The 23,554-nt window shown below is 39.7% G+C and overlaps 1 protein-coding gene across 3 annotated transcripts in view; it reads left to right on the plus strand.

The window, feature by feature from the left end:
- The window catches only part of camkmt (calmodulin-lysine N-methyltransferase), a 380,405-nt gene that overhangs the window by 314,811 nt on the left and 42,040 nt on the right, over positions 1-23,554 (plus strand). The window lies entirely within an intron of this gene.

Here is a 23,554-nt window from a genome sequence, read left to right on the forward strand (position 1 = left end):
TTAGAAAGTGATTTCAAGGCCATTATCCAATGCTGTGAATATACCAACCCTATGTGGGCTGGAACAGTTCGAGAAGGTGGCTCACCATCACTATGTCAAGACAAATTAGGGATTGGTGATAAACGTTGACCAAGGCAACAATATCGTCACCACAGGAAAGAATTTTGGAGTATGGTTGTTAGCTGCAGGCTGTAGTGGAAGGCACGTGGTGAATTTTATGGAGTCCACAAGAACAAGAAATGTAGCATGCAGGGTGAATGGGTGTGACCCAAAATTCTACTTTTGCTTTAGCAGATTGAGATTTAATCTGCGGTGTATCAACCCTCATCCCAGCCATTTGTGAGTTAATATGTATCATAAATTTGCATGCCATGAAAGGCCCTGAGCATAATATGTCTTTTCAGTTAAAGTCAGCAGACAACAGGAATCTTGTGGCACCTAGTTTATGTTCGTTCAATGGATACATGCAGCAGTAAGCTTTGTGTAGTTAAATCTGAGGTGACTAGATTTCCTTGTTGAATGCTGTGGCATGAGGGAGATGAGCTGGTCAGTGTGCCTCAACAACACTCTGCCATTGTCAGCTAATTTGCATGAGTGGTTAGCACGTTTAACCATTGGCTAGCTAAACCACACAGGATTGTAGCAGATCCCTGATTGGTGGTGAATTGGTAATCAGAGAAAGCAGCATTGTGCTGAACTTTGGCCTCCATAACCTTATGTTTTGGAAGGAGAACCTGTCTTAAATCCTGTGTTGTCCAGGTTATACATGTTGGTATTAGTGAGGCCAAGACTGGACTTGACTAAGTTGTCAACATACTAATTATTATGCACTTAAACAACCAATTCAAAATGAACCAATTAAAAATATCAAATTTAAATATTTTCTGGAGGCTTGGCACCAGAAACAGGCAAGTCAGGGATGAGGACTGGTGAGTGTATAGATTGAATGGTTGGAGTTCAGGAGCATTGAAGAGGTTAAAATAGGATGATGGTATCATTGAGGAGTGGTGTGGTAAGAACCTGGAATATGGTTGGGAATGGTGGGAACCAACAGTCAAAGTAAGAAACTGAGTGGTTTAAAAGGTGTGAAGTTCTTTAAGGGTTTTGATTTCACCAATAACATGGGGTGGCATGGTGGCACAGTGGTTAGCACTGCTGCCTCACAGCACCAGGGACCCAGGTTCGATTCCAGCCTCGGGCGACTGTCTGTGGGGAGTTTGCACATTCTCCCCCTGTCATTTGCACATTTCCTTCGGGTGCTCAGGTTTCCTCCCACAGTCCAAAGATATGCAGGTCAGGTGAATTGGCCATTCTAAATTGCCCATAGTGTTAGGTGCATTAGTCAGAGGGCAATGGGTCTGGGTGGGTTACTCTTCAGAAGGTCGGAGTGGACCTGTTAGGCCGAAGGGCCTGTTTCCGCACTGTAGGGAATCTAATCAAACATTTTAATTATCCTCACATTGAGTAATAGTGGACAGTCTCCTTTACAACATACAAAAGGGAGGGCCAGCTGAGCTTGCAAATTCAACCATGTCCTACATAATGGTAAGTACATCACTGGACATTAACATGTACTTTCCGTAAAGGGTAAACAAGGAGACACAAACTGCTTCTTCCACAAGGAAAGGAAAAGTCCGTAACACCCATTTGACCATCAGTGGATGCCAACCACGAGGCCGATCAGTACGTCTAGGTCTTTGATTAAGCTAGTTTCACAAATAACAATGGTGTACACATGAATAAAGTGAAATCAGTATAATATGACATAATTACAAGTAAAATTTAACTTTAAAAGAGCACCAATAAAGAGCAAATCTTTCTGATCTCAAAATGTTTTAATGGAAAGTGTGTTGTGCAGACAAGTTCTGCCCATGATCCACAGCCTCCTTCGCTCTCCAGGAGGTTCTTTTATAACCCACCTGTAACTGTATTGTTGGGAATTGCTAGTGGTTGTTGAGCTTCCCTGCCACAGAATCAAGTGTCTCCCATCCACTTCTGGCACTTCAAATTTTAATTGTAACCTTGTGGGAAATTGAGAAAAAAGCAAAAGAGTGAAAGTGATGCTCACTTGTGGTTCAGCAGTCAGGAATGGTTTGCTACTGAAAACGTGTCATCCTTTAATTTTCATTTTATTTAGCATTCTGTTTCCACCTATATGTTCAAAAGAGTTGATTATTGATTTCAGTATTTAAATCATATAACCAGATTGTGAGGGCTGTTCTGGTGCAGTGGTAAGGCCCATATCTCAGAATGAGGAGGCCTAGGTTCAAGTCCCATCTGCTCCAGAGATGTGTAATAACATCTCTGAAGATTAGATTAGATTCCCTACAGTATGGAAACAGGCCCTTTGGCCCAACAAGTCCACACCGACCCTGCGAAGAGTGACCCTCCCAGATCCACTCCCCATATTTACCCCTGACTAATGCCTTTGCAGTATGGGCAATTTAACGTGGCTAATTCACCTAACCTGCGCATTTTTGGACTGTGGGAGGAAGCCAGAGCACCCAGAGGAAACCCACACAGACACAGGTAGAATGTGCAAATTCTGCACAGACAATTGCCTGAGGCTGGAATCGAACCTGGGTCCCTGGTGCTGTGAGGAGGCATAGCTAACCACTGAGCCACTGTGCTGCCCCAGAAAGAAGACTTGGCAGATATCCGAAGTGAACAAACTCCTTTCTTGATTTGAAACGCAAGAAATTGAACTTCAGTCAGCCTGACGTGATTTGAACACGCAACCTTCTGATCTGGAGTCAGACACACTACTGTTGTGCCACAAGTCCACTAACAGATTGATTAGAAAATATATAAACCAGATAATGAGGGCTCTTGTGGTGCAGTCCCTACCTTTGTGTCAGAGACCCAGCTTCAAGTACACCTGCTGTGGAGGTGGTTTACAACATGTTTGAACAGGTTGATTGGAAAATATCTAGAATGAAATCTCTATTGAGATACTAAGGTACAGTTGCAATATTGTTCTGTATATGTGGCATCACCCCTCTAAATTCATTACAGACATTATCAAAATTGAACACTGACAATATTTGGTTAGCCATGTGGAATTATACCAACAAGAGCCTTTTCTAAATTTGGAATAAATTTTGAGACTGGAGATGTGAGGCATTTTGTCATGCAGAGTAGTGAACTCCCTAAATATAATCGTAGTTAAGACAATTGGCTTCTTTATAAGTGGCTGGGCGAACTTTTTGCTGAGAATGGAAGTTAAAGTAATAAGCAGAAGCAATGAATAAACTACTTCTGACAGGTTGTGGGGTATATTTTCCATGCAGGACAGAATGCTAGGGTTGAATCGTGAAAACTGGAAGTTGTTCAATATTCAGGACATAAAACATAGAAACAGGTGCAGAAGTAGGCCATTCAATCCTTTGAGCCTGCTCTGCTATTCAATGTGTCCATCGCTGATCGTGCAACTCAGTAGCCTGTTCCCACTTTCTCCCCATATTCTTTGATCCTTTTCATCCTATGAACTATATCTTCATCTTTATTGAAAGCCTTCAATGTTTTGGCCTGAGCAATTTTCCATGGCAGAGAATACCACAGGCTCACTAGTCTCTTGGTGAAGAAGTTCCTCCTAATCTCTATCCTAAGAGGCCGTTATCCTTGGAGAAAGTGAGGACTGCAGATGCTGGAGATCAGAGTCAAAAAATGTGGTGCTGGAAAAGCATAGCAGGTCAGGCAGCATCAGGATGAAGGGCTCATGCCCAAAACTCAGCTTCTCCTACTCCTCGGATACTGCCTGACTTGTGCTTTTCCAGCGCTACACCTTAGACCCTTATCCTCTGGTTTTAGACTTTCTGATCACTGAGAATATCAATTCTGCATCTACCCTGTCTAATCTTGTTAGATCTTGATAGGTGATTTAGTGTTAGATCTTTATAGGTGATTTCATGATCCGGTGATTTCATGATCCAGTGATTTCCCCTTCATTCTTCTAAACTGTAGTGAAAATAATTTCAACCAATCCATTCTTGCTCTCTGTACTTCAGTCCTACTCCAGGAATCAGTCTTAAATCATATTTGCTGTCCCTCAATAGGCAGAGCATCCTTCCTTCGATAAAGAGACTAAAACTACATATAGTCCTCCAGGTGTAGTCTTACCAATGGCCTGTACAGTTGCAGGAAGATAGCCTTGCTCCTGTACTCAAATGCTTTTGCTGTGAAGACCAATATACCATTCTGCTACACCTGAATACTCACTTTCAATGGCTGGTCTATTAGGATACCCAGGTCATATTGCATCTCCCCTTTTCCTAATTTGTTACCATTCAGATAATATTCTGCCTGCCTGTTTCTAGTACCAAACTGGATAACCTTATATTTATCGACATTATTCTCCATCTGCTATGTATTTGCCCATTTATTTAACCTGTCTAATCACACTGAAACGTCTCTGCATGCTGTCTCCTCTCAGCTTACTCTCCCACAGCTTTGTGTCATCCGCTTATAGTTTCCTTATCTAAATCAGTCATATATATCATGAATAGCTGGGAACCAAGCACTGTTTCCTGCAGTACCCTACTAGTCACTGCCTGCCATTCATTTAAAAAAAGTCCCATTTATTCCTACGTTTCTTTCCTGTCTGCCGATCAATTCTCAATCCATTTCAGAACACGAACCCAAATCCCATGTGCTTTAGTTTTGTATGCTAATCTCTCACGTGGGACCTTTATCAAAAGCCTTCTGAAAATCCAAGTGAACTACATCCACTCACTCCCCTTGATCAACTCTACAAGTTGCATCGTCAAAAATCTCCAGCAGATTTGTCAAGCACAAATTCCCCTTCATAAATCCATGCTGACTCTGTTTGATCTTGTTGCTTTCTTTCAAGTACTCTGCCATTACACCTTTTATAATCGAATCTAGCATTTTTCCCTCAATCAATGCCAAGTTAACATATCTATAAATAGTTGGGTTACATTAGCAACCTTCCTATCGATAGGAGCTGTTCCAGAGTCTATAAAAATTTAAAAGATGACCTCTGCTGCTTCTAGGACCACTTCTTTAAATAATCTGGATGAGGTTTTTCAGGCCTTGGGAATTTATCTGCCTTTAATCCCATTAGTTTCCCCAATAACATTTCCATAAAAATATTAATGTCTTTCAATTCCTCCTTCCCATTTGGCCTTATAGTCCCCCATATTTTTGGGATGTTATTTGAATCTTCCTTTGTCAAGACAGACTAAAAGTATGTATTTAATTGTTCTGTCGTCTTTTGTTTCCCAATCAAAATTCCCCTATTTCTGATAGTAGGGGCCCTATATTTGATTTTACCAATCTTTCTCTCCACAATGCATGCGGTTTTTACGAGATTGACTGGTTGGGTTACAGACCTAATACAATCATTTAGATATGCTATGTGTAACAAGTGAGCATGTTAGTTGATTCACTTCTTTTTAAGCTTGATGTACTTCTCTTTGCAAGATATTGAGTGTGTTTTAAGAATGATAGCATTTGCTCCATTTGAGTAAGCAATTTAATTGCTGGTATCATTAAAATTATCATGTTTTCTACCCCCATCAGCAAACAGACCATGTGGCCTCATTATGTTTCAATGTCATGGAAATGTTCATTAATTTAATCTTAGACTGCTTATAACTGGGAATAGTGTGAATTGTTTTAGATCACACCAACTCTAAGAAGCGTTTGTGTTTATCCAGAGGCAGATCCCTACTTGGAAAATCTGAGCAAAGTGAAATTTACTCATTCAAGGTGTTTTGCTCCTTCCAGATTCCTATCTGGTGCTGACCTTGGATTTATACAATAACTTTCTACTTTACGACAGTGATCCCTTTCTACACCACATTTCTAGTCAAAAGGATGTCTTACTGGCCTCAATGTTAAGACATGTTTCTGAGAGCTCTGCTGCCCATAAAAATGCAACATTTTGCAGATGAATGAGGTTAGCGATAAATAACCACTGATTATTAACACTCAGTACACAGAATTATGTCTTGTGGAAGCAATATTTCTCAACAATTTTCTTTTCTCGGTATGAGGTTGAAATGTATTATTCACCAGTGCAAAATATTTAAATATTCTAACATGCTCATGCAACCTTAAACATCAGAAATCAATGTCAGGGAAAAAGCTGTTTAAAAAATAAAAGAACGAATCAGCATGTTGCAGACTAATTACATGTTTACTTTTCCAAGTTATCCAAATGCACATAATCAACAATTTCATTTTAGATCATTTCACTCCGAAATCATTTATGAGATTTTTTTCCTTATTTTGCTTCACAGTAATTTGTGCATCCTATTTCAATATTGCTGTTTAACAAACAACATGAGACAATGCGACAAACAGATTTAAGAAAAATATTTTTCCTACTTTATTTATAGGAAATGTTAGTAGTATAGTGCATGTTATCTAGAACAATAGAAAGTTTCTGTTTTGGGGTAACAGGAAACGTGTATCTTGGTGTCTGAATTATGGGACTTAGAACACAGTTATTTTATATGCTATTGCTGTAGTGAGTTATCTTTACGTAGTAAAGGATTAAGATTGTTATAAGGCTACGTTATAATGACTCTGGCTGCTTGGCTTTGAGTGGATTTATGGTAATGTTTCAATTGCAGCAAAATGAGAACCATATTATCTAATGATCAGTCCACTAGAGATAGCATTCAACTTGAATAGTTTAGTTACGAGCTCTCACCTCTCCTGTTTGCTTGGTAAGTAACAACATCAGCCAGTCCAATATTGAGAATACAGACTAGGAAGATCCCAGGTCTGTGCTGTATTGGCTTGTCTTGGCAGATTCTATATTATTGAAGGAAGCATTTTTTAAAAAATAACTTGCCAAAATGATCATCCCTTTACATGAGCCAAAATTAATTACTTAATTATGGGATCACAGCTAACTCCTGTTTTTTCCTAGTGTTCTGAAGATAGTGTTCTAAGAGTGTAGTGGCAAAGGGCAGAACATTTAATAAGCTTAGTTTCTTTCTGGCTTATAGGTGTAAAGGGCAACTGTAACACACTTGTAGCACCTTGGCCAAAAGTGGTTGATGTCGTATAGACCTCAACACTGAGACCATCTTGGTTTGTATATCTAGATTGCACATTGAATAGTGCACTAACCAACATATAAAGCACTTCGGTAATCTCAAGATTACTTCCCATTGCCATGTGTTAGAAAGAGTACAAATAGAAGATAAGGATGGCTTGGAGCATGATGCAAAAGGGAAGGGTTCTCAGACATTGAGACCATTTCTAAGCAGGTGATAGGAGTTGAAAAGGGACAGTATATACTTCAAGAAAGTCTCCTTGTGAGGACCTTGGTTCCAGTTCACTAATGTTACTGAGAAGGGTTTAAAAGTTCGTAAAAGGTTGCGGATGGACACCAGCATATAAAAGTGAAAAAGAGTAAAATGTACAGTTGAGTTGGATAGCTCTTGAAAAGATTTGAGTAGATTAAGAAAGACTAAAGAAATACAAGCATAGGTTTAGAATGCATGTATGTAAATGCATAAAATATGGTAAATAAGGTTGTTTAACTGAAAGAATAAACAGCCTCATGGAATATGACATTATGTCAATATTGAGAACATGGTTTAAAAGTGACAAAAACTTGATTTTTAAGGAAATGAAGTGTTCAGAAAAGGTAGAGAAAGAAAAAAAGGAAGTGAACTGACAGTACTAATTAGGAAAAGTACTAAGGGCCTGAAAAGCAAGGTCAATAGCATGAAATCTGGAAGAATAGAACAAGAGGCCCAGCAGGATCTATCTCAACGTCAGGAACAACTGCAGCATCTTTTACTGAATTCCGAGCATCAAAGCAAGATTCTCACTTGGCAACAGTGAGTTGCTTGTAAAGAGGATTATGGCTTGTTAGTGACCTCATGAACTGCAATTTTCCCCTCATTAATATGTGGCTTTCTATTGTGCAATCTGCGTGGAGCAAACTAGATATCAAGAAATCTTGACATGACAGAGTGGGTACCTGGTGAGTTTAGTTTTCCATGACCACCTTGTTGGTCATCAGGCAATGGCAGTTCAGAGCATGATTCATTGGTGCTGGCTGCATGCAACACTTGTCTGTAGACACTGCCATCCAGTAATTGCCAACCTCATAGTATCCTCAAGACACATCTCTGATCCACTTACAGGACATTAAGGAAATGCAGATCTGCATTTCCAGGCACATCAGCACCAGGACTGAAAAGCAATTGCTCTATGTGCAGGGCTGGGCACCAGCCTCACTGATTGGACCAGGTTGCATCTCTTAGCACTTACTCACTTGACACCTAATCGTATGCTTGCAACATCTATGCCTCACCTTGCCTTGCCATACCAGCCTAGCACTTAAGCCAGAGTTGAAAGGCTGTCAGTGCTGCTGTATTGTCATGGCACAGACACACACTGTATAAGTAGGAATCAGTCCAGGTGGGGTTATCTTGCTGTTCAACATTAGTGAGACATTAGTCTCACAACTATAGGATGTGCCAGAACAAAAGGTGATCCCAGAAGATGTTTCAAGTACAGATTTGATACTTTTCAATAGGTGCAAAAGACAAAGAAAACAAAGCTAGTGCTCCTTGGATGGCAAGCAGATGCAGAGCATGATGAGACAAAAAGAGAGAGGGTAAGATGCAGGTCAGTTGAATTCTTCAAGTTAAAACCAGACCAAATACAATAGGATGAGTTAAAAGCGAGATGTTAATTTGACCCTGACCAGTTTGTGGGTATCCAAAAAAGGGTTCACAACAGATTGGTCAGTTTGTCATCTATGGTAGATAAGGTTTTTGAAATCAAAATGTCGGTGAAAACGATCAAGAAGGCAATGGAGAGCTTTGACCTGTTTAATTAGAGCCAGTTTCCTTAAGTATTCCTTCATCTCCTAAAGTATTTTGACAACATAACATTGATTAAGGGAATTCATAGATAATTTCTATGTGGCTTTTAATAAAATTCTCAAGTAAAGGTTAAGTTAACATCTGTTCTCCTACTCCACATACTTTAATTTCATTGTTCAAAAAAAATTACTTCAGAGTAAAAGGTGGGCTTCATAAACAGTGTCTTGAGAACCAAAGCAGGAGGATAAACTGAACACTTTGTTATGATCCAACCGAGCTTTATAGAGTATTGTTTTCTGGTGTGAATCTTCTGGTACACAGTAGGAGGCAAGAAGGAAGATAGACAAGAGGACAAAGTTTGTTTTCTGACAGCGGAATAAATATTTATAATTAAGTTCACCAACCGTAATAAAAAACCTTCCAATAGCCAGAGTGAAAAGGCTTATTTTCATTTCATTAAAAAGCCAGTTGGTAGAATTAAGTGCCCTTTCCTTATTAGATTCTCCCTAAAGTATCTAGTCTCTGGGCAAGGTGGAGTGAAGGCAGCACTAGGGAAGTAGGATCAGTGAGCAACAGAGGAGTACAGCAGATGCAAGAACTCCTTGCCAGTCTGTGCAACTCTAAGATTTGCCATTCTGCTCATGCAAAAACACATACGCAGTTCTTGGGTCATTACATATGCATGATTGTATAAGGTAAGTCAATCCATCACCCAAGACATGGCTCTCCTTCCAAAGCAGTCCAGAATTGGACTGCATAAAGGAAGTTCCACCTGCAGCTGTGGTTGCCACACTTTAAGAACGATGTGAAGATAGAGAGGAGACTAACCAGAATGATTCCAGGATGGAGGGTTTCAGCTATGATGTTGGGTTGCAGAAGATTAAATGCAGTCCTTTTTGGAGTGAACGAGATTATGGGTGTTTGAATAGAAGCGTGCAAAACTATAATAGCTTTAAATTGAGTAGACAACAAAATCTGTTCCTGTTAACTGATGGAAGAAACATGAAAGGACACAGATTAAGGCTATGGAGGATATGCAGGAGGATGTCTGGAAGAAGAGTTTTATGCAGTGACTGATAATGATCAGAGATCATTGTCCGTAAGGTTTGTAGAAGAGTAGATAATTAAAGATTTCAAAAAGAAATCAGACGGCTGTTCAATCGAACAAGTGCTGGAAAAACTTAGTAGATTTGGCAACATCTGTGGAGAGAGAAACAGACAATGTTTCAACTCTAATAACTCAACTTGAAATGTCAACTCTGTTTCTCTGTCCACAAATATTGTCAGACCTGCTGAGTTTCTCCAGCATTTTCTGTTTTATTTCAAATCTCCAGCAACCGCATTATGATGTTTTTATTTGGAGAGGCTCTTAATGGAAATGAATTTGCTGGGGAATAGGATTGACTGAATTGCTGTACAGAAAGTTGTCATTGGGTTGAATGGCCACCTTCTGCACTGCACTGACTCAATATTATGGGTTTCAGAAAAAAAGTCACTTTTACTGTCTTTTGTCTCTTTATTTTCCCCTTTCATTGGTGAACACTTCTTCACAATCATTTTCTTTTGCTTCTGTCTTACCAACAAACATAAATCTCTAATCCCATTCAACCACAGTACCTTTGAAAGCAACACAACAGACGGCAAAACTTGCTTTGTGAGCATGTCTTAATCAAGTTTGAAATCCAGAAAGTTTACCTATGAAAGGCTAGGTCACAGAATAAGAGTAACTATGGAAGTCTTGAGATGCCTGCAGGGTCTTAAGCATTTTAATAAAGAAAGTATTTCGGTTTTATAACAAATATACTCGAAACACAAGAAGCTGCTTCACTCTTTGATTTGCAGTGATGGCATAAAATTGAATAAAGGACTTTAGAGGAATTATGCATGTAAGTCATAGAAACCTAATTTGTGAGTGCAGAAACCAACAGAAAAGCTAGCCCAAACCTGAACTATTCATAGATATAAAGCAAAGGAAGGCTATTATAATTATATAGAAATTTGGTCAGATTGCATTTGGAATAATGTGTTCAATTGTAGGAACTCAACCTTGTGAAAGATACACAGGCCTTCAGGGAGTACCAATAATAATGCACCATGATGATAACTTGAGATGAAAGCACTTAGCTATTACGAGGAATAGGTAAACTTGGGTTATATTCTTCAGATATGAGGCATTAAGAGCTAATCTGATTGTGGTAAAAGGATTTAATAACATAAACATTCTTTCTTCTAGTCAGGGGAACAGGGCGACATAATCTTTAAATTAGAACTAAGTCAGTTAGAGCTGAAACCACAAAGATTTCTTTTATACAGTGGCTGTGAAAATATAGTATGCATCATCCCAGGAGGTTGTAAATGCAGAATCAAATATTGTATTTAAAAGAGAAGCTGATGCTTATTTAGCAGTAAAGTTGTAAGGGATATGAAAAAATGGTAAATGCAATTAGATGGATAAAGAACAATAAAGAACTGCCATTACTGACAAAATGGCAGAGTGCTCTAAATGGGCCAAAATTACTTGCTTTATAAATTGATAGACTTAATTATTATACTTAATATTCAAGTGATAAACAATTGTGGATTTCTTCATTTCCTTTTGTGCAATCTTGAAGATCCTCACCCATGTCAGCACCTAACCTCATCCAGACTCGTACCTTCATCTTTAAAATAATCACTTTCGTTCTTTCCCATTAATTACCCTTTCACACATTTTTATGAAACCTACCTCCTGCCCTTTTCATCTCTCTCACTACTTGATTTTTGAGAACAGTTTTGTGTCCCATATCTCAGGAAGGATGTACTGGTCCTGCAGCATATTCAGAGGAGGTTCATGGGAATGGTACCAGGAATGAAAAGCTTAACACGTTTGAGGATTCTGGGTCTATGCTCAATGAGTTTAGAAGGATGAGGAGGGGTCTAGTTGAAACATACAGCATACTGAGTGGCCTGGACAGAGTAGGTGTTGGGAAGATGTTTCCATTGGTAGTGGAGACTACAAGACCACAAGCTTAGAGTAAAGGGAAAACCATTTAAAACTGAGATAAGGAGAAACCTCTTCAGCCAGAGAGTGGCGAATCTATGGAATTCATTGCCACAGAAGGCTGTGGAGGCCAGGTCATTGAATATATTTAAGATTGAGATAGATAGATAGATTCTTGAGTATCAAGGGGATCATGGGTTATGGGAGAAAGTCGGAGAATGGGAGTGAGAAACTTATTAGCCATGATTGAATGGCAGAGCAGACGCGATGGGCTGAATGACCTAATTTCTGCTCCTATGCCTTACAGTCTTATGGTCTTATAGTTGTACAGCACGGAAACAGACTCTTCAGGCTAATACTTCCATGCCCACCAGTTATCTTAAATGAATCTGGTCCCATTTGCCAGCATTTGGCCCATATCCCTCTAAGCCCTTCCTAGTGATGTACCTATCCAAATGCCTTTAAATGTTGTAGTTGTACCAGTCTTCATTACTTCCTGTGGCAATTCATTTCACATATGAACCACCCTCTATGCGAAAAGGATGCCCCTCAGGTCCCTTTTAAATCTTGCTCCAATCACCTGAAACCTATGTCTCTAGTTTTGGACTCCCCTACCCTGGGAAAAAGTCTTTGGCTGTTGACCCTAACCATGCCCCTCAGCCTCCCCCATAGCTCAAACCCTCCAGCCCCAACAACATCCTTGTAAATCTTTTCTGAACCCTTTCAAGCTTAACAACATCTTTCCCATAGCAGGGAGACCAGAATTGAATGCACTAATCCAAAAGTTGCCTAACCAATGTCCTGTACAGCCACAACATGGCATCCCAACTCCTATACTCTATGCAGTGACCAATAAAGGCAAGGGTACCAAATGCTGCCTTCGCTATCCAGTCCACATGCGACTCCACCTTCAAGGAACTATGAACCTGCACCCTAAGGTCTCTTTGTTCAGCAACGCACCCCAGGAATTCCCCCCATTAAGCGTATAAGTCCTGCTTGAATTGCCTTATCAAAATGCAACACCTAAATAAACTTCCATCTGCCATCATGGTGGTGCATTTTCCACCTTGGAACCCTTCTGCTCCTACTTAACCAAACAATTATTTTCCATATATATGCTAGCAGTATGAAATTCCATCTCTCTGTTACCTCTCTCAATCCCACTATCTTCCTCAACAACGCAAATGTCTGTGCTGTCAGCCTGTCTGTCAAAAGTAAGTACACAAGAGCCACAATTCTTATTGAACCACTAATAAAGTATTGTTGGTAGTTATATAATAAAGATTAATGAACTCTAATAAGATAAAGTTCTTATAAGGATTAACTATTATTTTCTAACAATGAGTATGAGATTGTCCTGTCACCATTAATAACTAGTTTGCAGACAACACAAAAATAGAGAAAAGTGAGGTTGTGAGAGGGATACAAGCAGTTTACAGAGAGATATCGACAGGTTAAGTAAATGGGTGAAAAGTTGACACGAGGAGTATAATGTGGGAAAACGTGAAGTTGCTCATTTTGGAAGGGAGAACAAAAGGACAGTAGTATTTAAATGAAGTAAAACTGCTATACAAAAGGACTCTGGGAACTTGTGCATGAAACACAGAAAGGCAGCAAACAAGGGCAGCAGGTAAACGGGAAAGCGAAAGGAATATTGGCCCTTATTTCAAGGGGGTTGGAGTAGAAGAGGAAGGAAGTCTTACTGCCACTGTACAAAGTGCTGTTGAGACCACATCTGTTTGGTCCCTTTGTTTAAGGCAAGATATTCTTCCATTGGAGGCAGTTCAGAGACTAAGATGATCTGTACAAGAAGGACGGATCGCACCTAAATTGGAAGGGGATTAATATACTGGCAGGGAGATTTGCTAGAGCTTCTCAGGAGGATTTAAACTAGTATGGGGGAGGGGGAGAGGTTGGGGTGGTGGTTGGACCCAGGGAGATAGTGTGGAAAGAGATCAATCTGAGACTGATACAGTTGAGAACAGAAGTGAGTCAAACCATCAGGGCAGGCAGGGACAAGGTAGGACTAATAAATTAAACTGCATTTATTTCAGTGCAAGGGGCCGAACAGGGAAGACAGATGAACTCATGGTATGGTTAGGAACATGGGACTGGGATATCATAGCAATTACAGAAACATGGCTCAGGGATGGGCAGGACTGGTAGCTAAATGTTCCAGGATACAAATGCTACGGGAAGGATAGAAAGGGAGGCAAGAGGGGAGGCGGGGGGGGGGGGGGGGGGGGGGGGGGGGGGGGAGGGGGGTGGGGGGTGGGGTAGCGTTTTTGATAAGGGATAGCATAACAGCTGTGCTGAGGGAGGATATTCCCGGAAATATATCCAGGGAAGTTATTTGGGTGGAACTGAGAAATAAGAAAGGGGTAATAACCTTACTGGGATTGTATTATAGACCCCCTAATAGTCAGAGGGAAATTGAGAAACAAATTTGTAAGGAGATCTCAGCTATCTGGTAAGCATAATAGGGTTGTTATGGTAGGGGATTTTAACTTTCCAAACATAGACTGGGACTGCCATAGTGTTAAGGGTTTGGATGGAGAGGAATTTCTTAAGTGTGTACAAGACAATTTTCTGATTCAGTATGTGCATGTACCTACTAGAGAAGGTGCAAAACCTGACCTACCCTTGGGAAATAAGGCAGGGCAGATGAATCAGGTGTCACTGGGGGAGCACTTTGGGGCCAGCGACCATAATTCCATTAGATTTAAAATAATGATGGAAAAGGATAGACCAGATCTAAAAGTTGAAGTTCTAAATTGGAGAAGGGCTAATTTTGACTGTATTAGGCAAGAACTTTCAAAAGCTGATTGGGGGCAGATGTTCGTAGGTAAAGGGTCGGCTGGAAAATGGGAAGCCTTCAGGAATGAGATAACGAGAATCCACAGAAAGTATATTCCTATTAGGGTGAAAGGAAAGGCTAGTAGGTACAGGGAATGCTGGATGACTAAAGAAATTGAGAGTTTGCTTAAGATAAAGAAGGAAGCATATGTAAGGTATAGACAGGATAGATCAAGTGAATCCTTAGAGTATAAAGGCAGTAGGAGTATACTTAAGAGGGAAATCAGGAGGGCAAAAAGGGGACATGAGATAGCTTTGGCAAATAGAATTAAGGAGAATTCAAAGGGTTTTCACAAATACATTAAGGACAAAGGGGTAACTAGGGAGAGAATAGGACCCCTCAAAGATCAGCAAGGCAGCCTTTGTGTGGAGCCGCACAAAATGGGGGAGATACTAAATGAGTATATTGCATCAGTATTTACTGTGGAAAAGGATATGGAAGATATAGACTGTAGGGAAATAGATGGTGACATCTTGCAAAATGTCCATATTACAGAGAAGGGAGTGCAGGATGTCTTGAAACGGGTAAAGATGGATAAATCCCCAGGACCTGATCACGTATACCCTAGAACTCTGTGGGAAGCTAGAGAAGTGATTGCTGGGCCTCTTGCTGAGATATTTGTATCATCGATAGTCACAGGTGAGGTGCCAGAAGACTGGAGGTTGGCTAACGTGGTGCCACTGTTTAAGAAGGGTGGTAAGGACACGCCAGGGAACTATAGACCAGTGAGCCTGACATCAGTGGTGAGCAAGTTGTTGGAGGGAATCCTGAGGGACAGGATGTACATGTATTTGGAAAGACAAGGACTGATTCGGGATGGTCAACATGGCTTTGTGCGTGGGAAGTCATGTCTCACAAACTTGATTGAAGGATAACAAAGAGGATTGATGAGGGCAGAACGGTAGGTGTGATCTATATGGACTTCAGTAAGCCATTCGACAAGGTTCCACATGGGAGACTGGTTAGCAAGGTTAGATCTCATGGAATACAGGGAGAACTAGCCATTTGTATACAGAACTGGCTCAAAGGGAGAAGACAGAGGGTGGTGGTGGAGGGTTGTTTTTCAGACTGGAGGCCTGTGAGCAGTGGCGTGCCACAAGGATCGGTGCTGGGACCTCTACTTTTTGTCATTTACATAAATGATTTGGATGCGAGTATAAGAGGTACAATTAGTAAGTTTGCAGATGACACCAAAATCGGAGGTGTAGTGGAAAGCGAAGAGGGTTATCTCAGATTACAACAGGATGTTGATCATATGGGCCAATGGGCTGAGAAGTGGCAGATGGAGTTTAATTCAGATAAATGCATGATAAATCTTAGCAGGACTTATGCACTTAATGGCAAGGTCCTAGGGAGTGTTGCTGAACAAAGGGACCTTGGAGTGCAGGTTCATAGCTTCTTGTAAGTGGAGTTGCAGATAGATAGGCTAGTGAAGAAGTCGTTTGGTATGCTTTTTTTTATGGGTCAGAGTATTGAGTACTCTGGGAAGCTGGGAGGTCATGTTGTGGCTGTACAGGACATTGGTTAGGCCACTGTTGGAATATTGTGTGCAATTCTGGTCTCCTTCCTCTCGGAAAGATGTTGTGAAATTTGAAAGGGTTCAGAAAAGATTTACAAGGATGTTGCCAGGGTTGGAGGATTTGAGTTATAGGGAGAGGCTGAACAGGCTGGAGCTGTTTTTTCTGGAGCATCGGAGGTTGAGGGGTGACCTTATAGAGGTTTACAAAATCATGAGGGACATGGATAGGATAAATAGACAAAGTCTTTTCCCTGGGGTCAGGGAGTCCAGAGCTAGAGGGCATAGGTTTAGGGTGAGAGGGGAAAGATATAAAAGAGACCTAAGGGGCAACCTTTTCACACAGAGGGAGGTACGTGTATGGAAAGAGCTGCCAGAGGAAATGGTGGAGGCTGGTACAATTGCAACATCTAAAAGGCATCTGGATGGGTATATGAATAGGAAGGGTTTGGAGGGATTTGGGCCGGGTGCTGGCAGGTGCGTTTAGATTGGGCTGGGATATCTGGTCAGCATGGACGGATTGGACTGAAGGGCCTGTTTCAATGCTGTACATCTCTATAACTCTGTGGACTTTCTCCAATTTATGCATCAAAAAACTCAAAGCTAACTTCACTCCCTTGTCACTCACTCTATTATCCTTCATGGCCACCCTCTGAGCCTGCACAAAACTTCTACATTGATTAAAATTCTATCTTTCTATCCTTTGACCATTTCTGCAATACTGTTTCTATCTGTCTATTAGCCAGCTCCACTGTAAATCTATAACTATGTAAGGTTTTCTTCCCATACCTTTTTTATCTATTGATTGTGGCCATTTGTGGATTATCCTACTCTAAAATTTCTAAAACTATCATTTCAACTATTCTTGCTATTCATCCATGCTAGTTTATTCCTCCACAAGTTAGTGATCATTTATATCTGTATTAATTGACACATTTGTTGCATTATTTCTGGTAATATCTCAGCGTATCCTTAACTATTGACCAACTCCTCTGAATGAACAGCAACTAATTGAATTTGTGTGATGCCTTTAACAAAAGGACTGAACAGGAGCATTGTGGAAATTTTCAATCTTGTTTCACAAAGCAGATATTGAGCCAGATAACCAAAAGCTTGGTCTCAAAGGTAGATTTTAAGAAGCATCTTAAAAGAGGGAAGAAAAGAGGAAGATAAAGATATAAATCCAGAGCTTAGGAGCTAGGCAGTTGGGTCATGCATCAATATCAGGGTGATTAAAATCAGGAATGCTTCAGAGGGTCAGAGATTTCAGCGGGAGGGCACAGCAAGGCCATGGAGGGATTTGGGGGAAAAAATGTAAAGTTGAGACATTGTGTGATTTTGTGCCAAGTGTGAATCAGTGAACATAAGTAGTGGGTTGGAGGTCAGATGTATTTGGGGTCTGGGGAAGGTGGAAGAATAACAGTTCCAGATTTCTAAAGCTGGAAGAACAGTGCCTCATTTTCTGCCTGGGAACTGTACAGCCTTCTGGACTTAATATTGATTTCAACAACTTTACGGCTTAACCATCTTCTCCTATTTCCCTTCCCAGCCAACACACACCAGGTCTTGTGATCACTTGGGCTGCTACCACACACAACCCATTGTCAGCCCTCACTAGTCCCCATTAGGAGCTTGTCATTCTTCCAGGCTGACATTTATCCACTGCTTTGTCTGTCCTACAGTTTTGTTTTCTCTCCTTTTGGCTCGATCTCCATCTTTAATTTACTCTCTCCCCTCCCACCCACACCCCCCGTCTTCTGCATGTTACCAACATTTTCAAGCTACCGCCAGTTTTGAAGAAGGGTTTATCCAATACTGTGTTCTTAGACAGTTTTGAGTAGAAGCAGAGGTAAAGAAAGATGGAGATTAGATAGAGCTGGGAGTTGTCAGTGCACACATGAAACTTGATGCCATAATTTCACATGATGTCTGTAAGAGGTCAGCTAATAGGTGTGAAAGAGGCATGGTTTGAAGCTCGAACTTAAGGAAATGCCATGATGGTGTTGAGTGAGAAGAGAAAATTTTGATGACTATTCTCTGGCTATCACAGGGTAGATATGAATGAACCTGGAAAAGTGTAATTCTGCCGAGCTGAATGACAGTGGCAAGGCATTGTTTCAGAATTTCGTTGTGAATGATGTCAAAGAGATTCCAGACAGGTTGAGGAGGAATAGTTTAATCTTGTCACAACCAACCAAGGTGTAATTTGTGATTTGGTAAGAGCTGTTTTGGTATTACAGTAGAAAAAAATAAACTAAATGTAAGGAATTCTGAGAAAGATGGGCATAAATAGCAACAACACATCCAAAATTGAGAGGAAAAATAGTTTTGTGGTTGGGCAATAGTTTACAAGGCTGGAGGTGTCAATTGTTGCTTTTGTTTTGAAGAAGGAGGGCAATACCTGAGGAGACAGAATCATTAACACTGTCAGCTATGACAGGTGTTATGAATTGATATTGAGTGGTCAATAATGTTGTAAGAATTGTGCCCAGGAAGTAAAAGATGGGTCTGATTGATAACATAAAAATGAGAGAAAGATACAAGTTCAGGATTAGGGCAAGGAAGGAACTCTTATGGAGCTTTGTCCTAGTAGACTCGGGGAAGGTGCAAAACAGTGAACGGATAACCTAAATCTTAGTCATTAAATATGATGAGCAACTTACCCCTGTTTCTACTCGAAATTGTCTAAAAACACAGTTTTGGATAAACCCTTCTTCAGAACTGGTGGTAGCTTGAAAACTTTGAGGTTTTTTGTTGGAGATGAGGGTAGAAGTAATGGGGAATGTGACTTAAGAAAATGTTTAGTGGCATTTAGAGAATATTGTCTTTACCTTCTTGGAGGATATTTGAGTTGGGCAGCTTTAAAGATTAAGGGCATATAAAGAACTTTATATTGCCCAGGTTCTAGTCAGATTTGACAATGAATGCTTCAAATTGCCATTTGCCAGTTACATTAAAATAAGTTGTAAGGTGATGAAGGGTAATCACTATAGTGAAGACAAAGACATCAGAGATAGTGGAAAGGGTGTGATTTTAAAATAAATTAAGAGCTACAAAACTACATGACGAACTAAAGATCGAAGGCCCAGTATTTAGAAAATGTGAAGCTAAGTGACTTGGGAGAGAGACTTAATCCAGAATTATACTTAGAAAGAAGTAAACTTGGGAGAGGAGTAGGAGCAGAAAATAACTGAAGGAAATGTTTTAAAATGATTAGATTATACTGTTATGGCCCCATTATGAGGCTACTTGACAAACTGGACCTTTGTTAATGATCTGGCTTGATAGATTATAATCTTTTGCAAAATAGAATGCAAAATAAAACCACTAATGAAATTTGGATTCAATAAAATCTGGCATTAAAAGTTAGCATAATAGTGACCATGTAACCAGTGTCAACTGTCATAAAAATGCATATAGTTCAATAATGTCCTTTAGGGAAGAAAATGTGACATCCTTACTTACTGGCCTCCATTTGACTCCTGACCAATACCAATATGATCGACTCTTAACTGCCCTCTACGAAATTAGGAATGGACAATAAATACCTAACCAATGACATCCACACTCCACAAATGAATGAAAAAAACTAAAGCCCTGCATTTTAATTATCTTACCTTCCTGACCATAACCTTTTAAAGGAACATGCTTCCAATTTTTTACGAGCAACACACTTCAAGATGCTACAGTTGATTCATCCCATTTTCCACTGTTAACCTTAAATTCCTAAAACTAAAAATTGTATACTGAAAGACCTGAACCATGGTCTAAATATTCACAGCAATACTAAACAGGTGACCAGTTTATTCACAGGAAGTGTTACTTCACAGTAAACTTGACTATCAATATTTCCAGTCAAAACTGACAAGGATGCTGTGGAATTCATGTGCAGATCGATGATATAAACTTAAACACTAAAACTTTTCAAGTGTAAATTACAGAATGGCAGAGACAATACATGGTCTTGAACAATTTTTTGTTCTATTTTAAAAGATTACCGGTTAAAAACATGATGACCCCTAAGTCTTAAATATCAGTGCAACATGTTTAGCCAAAAGTAATGCACAAGTAAGCATTTGCCACTAAGATTTTCAGAAAAATCCACCTTTTGAACTACATCAAACTTTTTGATTAAAAGTTAGTTCTAATTTGAATTCCAAACAAAATTGTCACACTTCTAGCATGTTTAAATTTATGGATACCTTGCTGAAAACAAAATAAATGAAGGTAGTTTAACATAAGAACCAATTCAGCTTCCATATATTGTGTATAATTATAGTCATATTTACTTAAAAAGTGCAATGTAGCCTCTATCCCCAAACTAAAGTAAGCATCAAGTTCCAAAACTAGTACATGAACTGCAACCAGAAGCCAAGTGCTGAGTTGGTGGTAAATTTGTCCTAGGCCCTAACAAAAGTATACCATTGATCTGGTGCCCAATTTGATATTTGGTTACAGCCACTGTTTTAGTTTATGGGTTTTCTTTTCTCTGAATGTTGAAAATTGGAGGAGAGGTAGGAAGAGTTAATGGCTGGCCTAGAAAAACCAACGTTCTAGAATTAAACTTCTGAGAGTCTTTGAAATTCCATTTCTCAAACTCTTGTTGCAGACTCTTTAAATATTTTAAGGCAGAGGTAGATAGATTCCCAATTACCAAGGGATTGAAAGATTTTCGGGGATATACAGGAGTGTAGCGTTGAAGTTAAATCAGATCAGCCATGATCTTATTGGATGGTGGTGTTGGCTTGAAGGGCTCAGTGGCCTACCTTTGTTCCTTGTTCGAATGTTTGTACTGTGACTAAAATGGTGGAGAGAATGTTGAGTCAAAAAATGCAAGAAAGACAAAATTTTAGTCTGCTGAATGTTGTCAATTTTGAAGTACCCAAATTAATGACTCATGTTTAGTCAGTAATGCAGCCATTCTAATAATCCAGAGACTCAGGCTAACCCTATGAAGAAGGAGCACGCTAACATTCTGAGTCGAGATGACTCTTCATCAGAGTCTACTTTCAGTACAGATTCCAGCACCTGCAGTAATTTTTTCCTACATAATGCTATGAAGTCGTGGATCCAAGTTCTACGAGAGCAATAAGCTGATTTCGCTGATGTTCAACATGATATCATTGATTTTTTTAAAATCTGATTTGATTAATTGATATCCTTTAGGGAAGGATGTGTCATTCCTACTTGGTCTGGCCAGCATGTGCCTCCAGATCTACATCAATGTGGTTGAGTCTCATCTGCCTTCTGAACGTTCAGTTCAAAAGCAATTGCAAAATAGACAACAAATAGAGAGTACGCCAATAACACCTACTCACAGTGAAAGGTTAAAGGAATAAAAGCCTCTTACAACTGTTCAGTAATTTAATGTTCAAAAAGTAGAATCCTGAAGTTAGGCCTGATTGCATCTGCAAGAATGCATCTAAGCAGCCAAATCTTACCTAAATTTTATTAATCTTAGTTCCATTCCATATGGCAAGATACCCAACTTTCCAAGTTTATGGTATTTATAAAGACTATATTGCGGAGCACTGTTTATTGGGTAATTGCGCAATTCGGTGTGATGTGGGGACATGCCAGTTAAAGGCTGCATTCTCTGTTCCTGACCCTGACCTCGGTCAACAGTTAGCATGTTGTCTACATTCATACATAAAGTCTGTCACAAGTAAGCAAAATACTGAGGAGATGAACAGTAATTACAGATTTGTACCTTGGATAAGTTAATTTCTTCAGGAGAAAATTGGAAGGGAGAAAGGGAGAAATAATTGACCTAGAAAATCTAATGTTCAAAAATTAAATTTATCAATAGTAGAATCAACTCATTATTCAAGATGTGAATTACATAGTAACACTGAACGAGTTCTCAACGTTTGTATGTGTTTTCTTCATTTTTAAAAAGTTAAAAATACTTTTAGATATTCAATTTGTTGAAGAACCAAATTCTTTACTACAAGATATTCTTGTTAGGATTAGAATCCCTACAGTATGGAAACAGGCTCTTCAGCCAAACAAGTCCACACTGACCCTCTGAAGAGTAACCCACCCAGACCCATTACCTATCCTACATATAACAAACCTAACCTATACATTGCTAAACACTATGGGCAATTTAGCATGGCCAATTCACCTAACCTGCATATCTTTGGATTGTGGGAGGAAACTGGAGCACCCAGAGGAAACCCATGCAGACACAGGGAGAATGTGCAAACTCCACACAGACAGTTGCCCAAGGCTGGAATCGAACCTGGGCCCCTGGTGCTGTGAGGCAGCAGTGCTAACCACTAAGCCACCACACCGTTAACTCTGAAACAAATGGTTTATAGCTATATCATCTAACTCGTTGAACTTGTAATCCTGTTGGTTCAGAGAACTTTAATTTGGAGTCATCGGAAATAATAAGTGTCTTAAATAAAATTAAGATTCAATCTGTCAGATTCTGAAGCAAGTCCTGGGGCCCAATTCTAATCAATGCATTGTGAAGAATACTGTATGTGTTACACAAAAATTTCTGACTTTTTACCTTGAGATGAATTGTACACATTTTTATGTTTCATGTTAGATAGCAGCTGCTGATTTGTATGCTTTGAACTTCTCACATGGTGGTTAAAATTGAAGTATTGAGAGAGTACAGGAGGCATGGATACCTCACACCCTCTTAAACCTGCTTTGACACTACAATGGAGTTGCATTGCATGTGGTGTTGAATTCAAGCAGTGCAAGTCTATACCCCTTAAGTGCATCTCGCTCTACTTCCCTCAAACTCAAACCAGATCCTAACTCTAGATGTACACTACAACTTCAGTATTCTATGATATGATTTCCACTCAGCAGCATTGCTGAAGTTGAGTGTAGAATTTTTATTCAGTTTTTCATTTTGCATTAAATTATTGATGATCAAATGAAGGCTTTAAAGAGGTCAGGCTGAACGTTAGGGAATAATTAGATGAAGTTGCTCATCTTAATTCAATTCACATTTTAAAGTGATATATCTTGCATTTTTACATTTCTCTTTTCCATTCCCATGTAAGAACCAAATTACATTTGTCTGTCTTCTCATTGACAACGGTTAGGGATTTCATTGGACACTGTCCGACTTCATCAGAATAATGTTATGGTCATGAATCAGAAATTGAAGTTAGTGTGAATGGGCTAATCACTCTGAGTGAAGGTGTAGCCACAACATGGGATCAGCTTTGAAGAAAATCCTGACTAGTGAAAATTAGTATGCGCAGAGTCCACTTTCTGTGCACATTAAGTTTAAAGCTATTAATGGCTTGATAGATATATTAGCTCTCTAATAACATTTAAAACACTCCTCTCCATCCTGCTTCCTTCATAGTCTCTTCCATCCATAGTGTTCCAAGTACAATTTGTGATTGGTA

Source organism: Chiloscyllium punctatum, chromosome 11 (genome assembly GCF_047496795.1).
Source record: "Chiloscyllium punctatum isolate Juve2018m chromosome 11, sChiPun1.3, whole genome shotgun sequence".
NCBI classification, from domain to species: domain Eukaryota; kingdom Metazoa; phylum Chordata; class Chondrichthyes; order Orectolobiformes; family Hemiscylliidae; genus Chiloscyllium; species Chiloscyllium punctatum.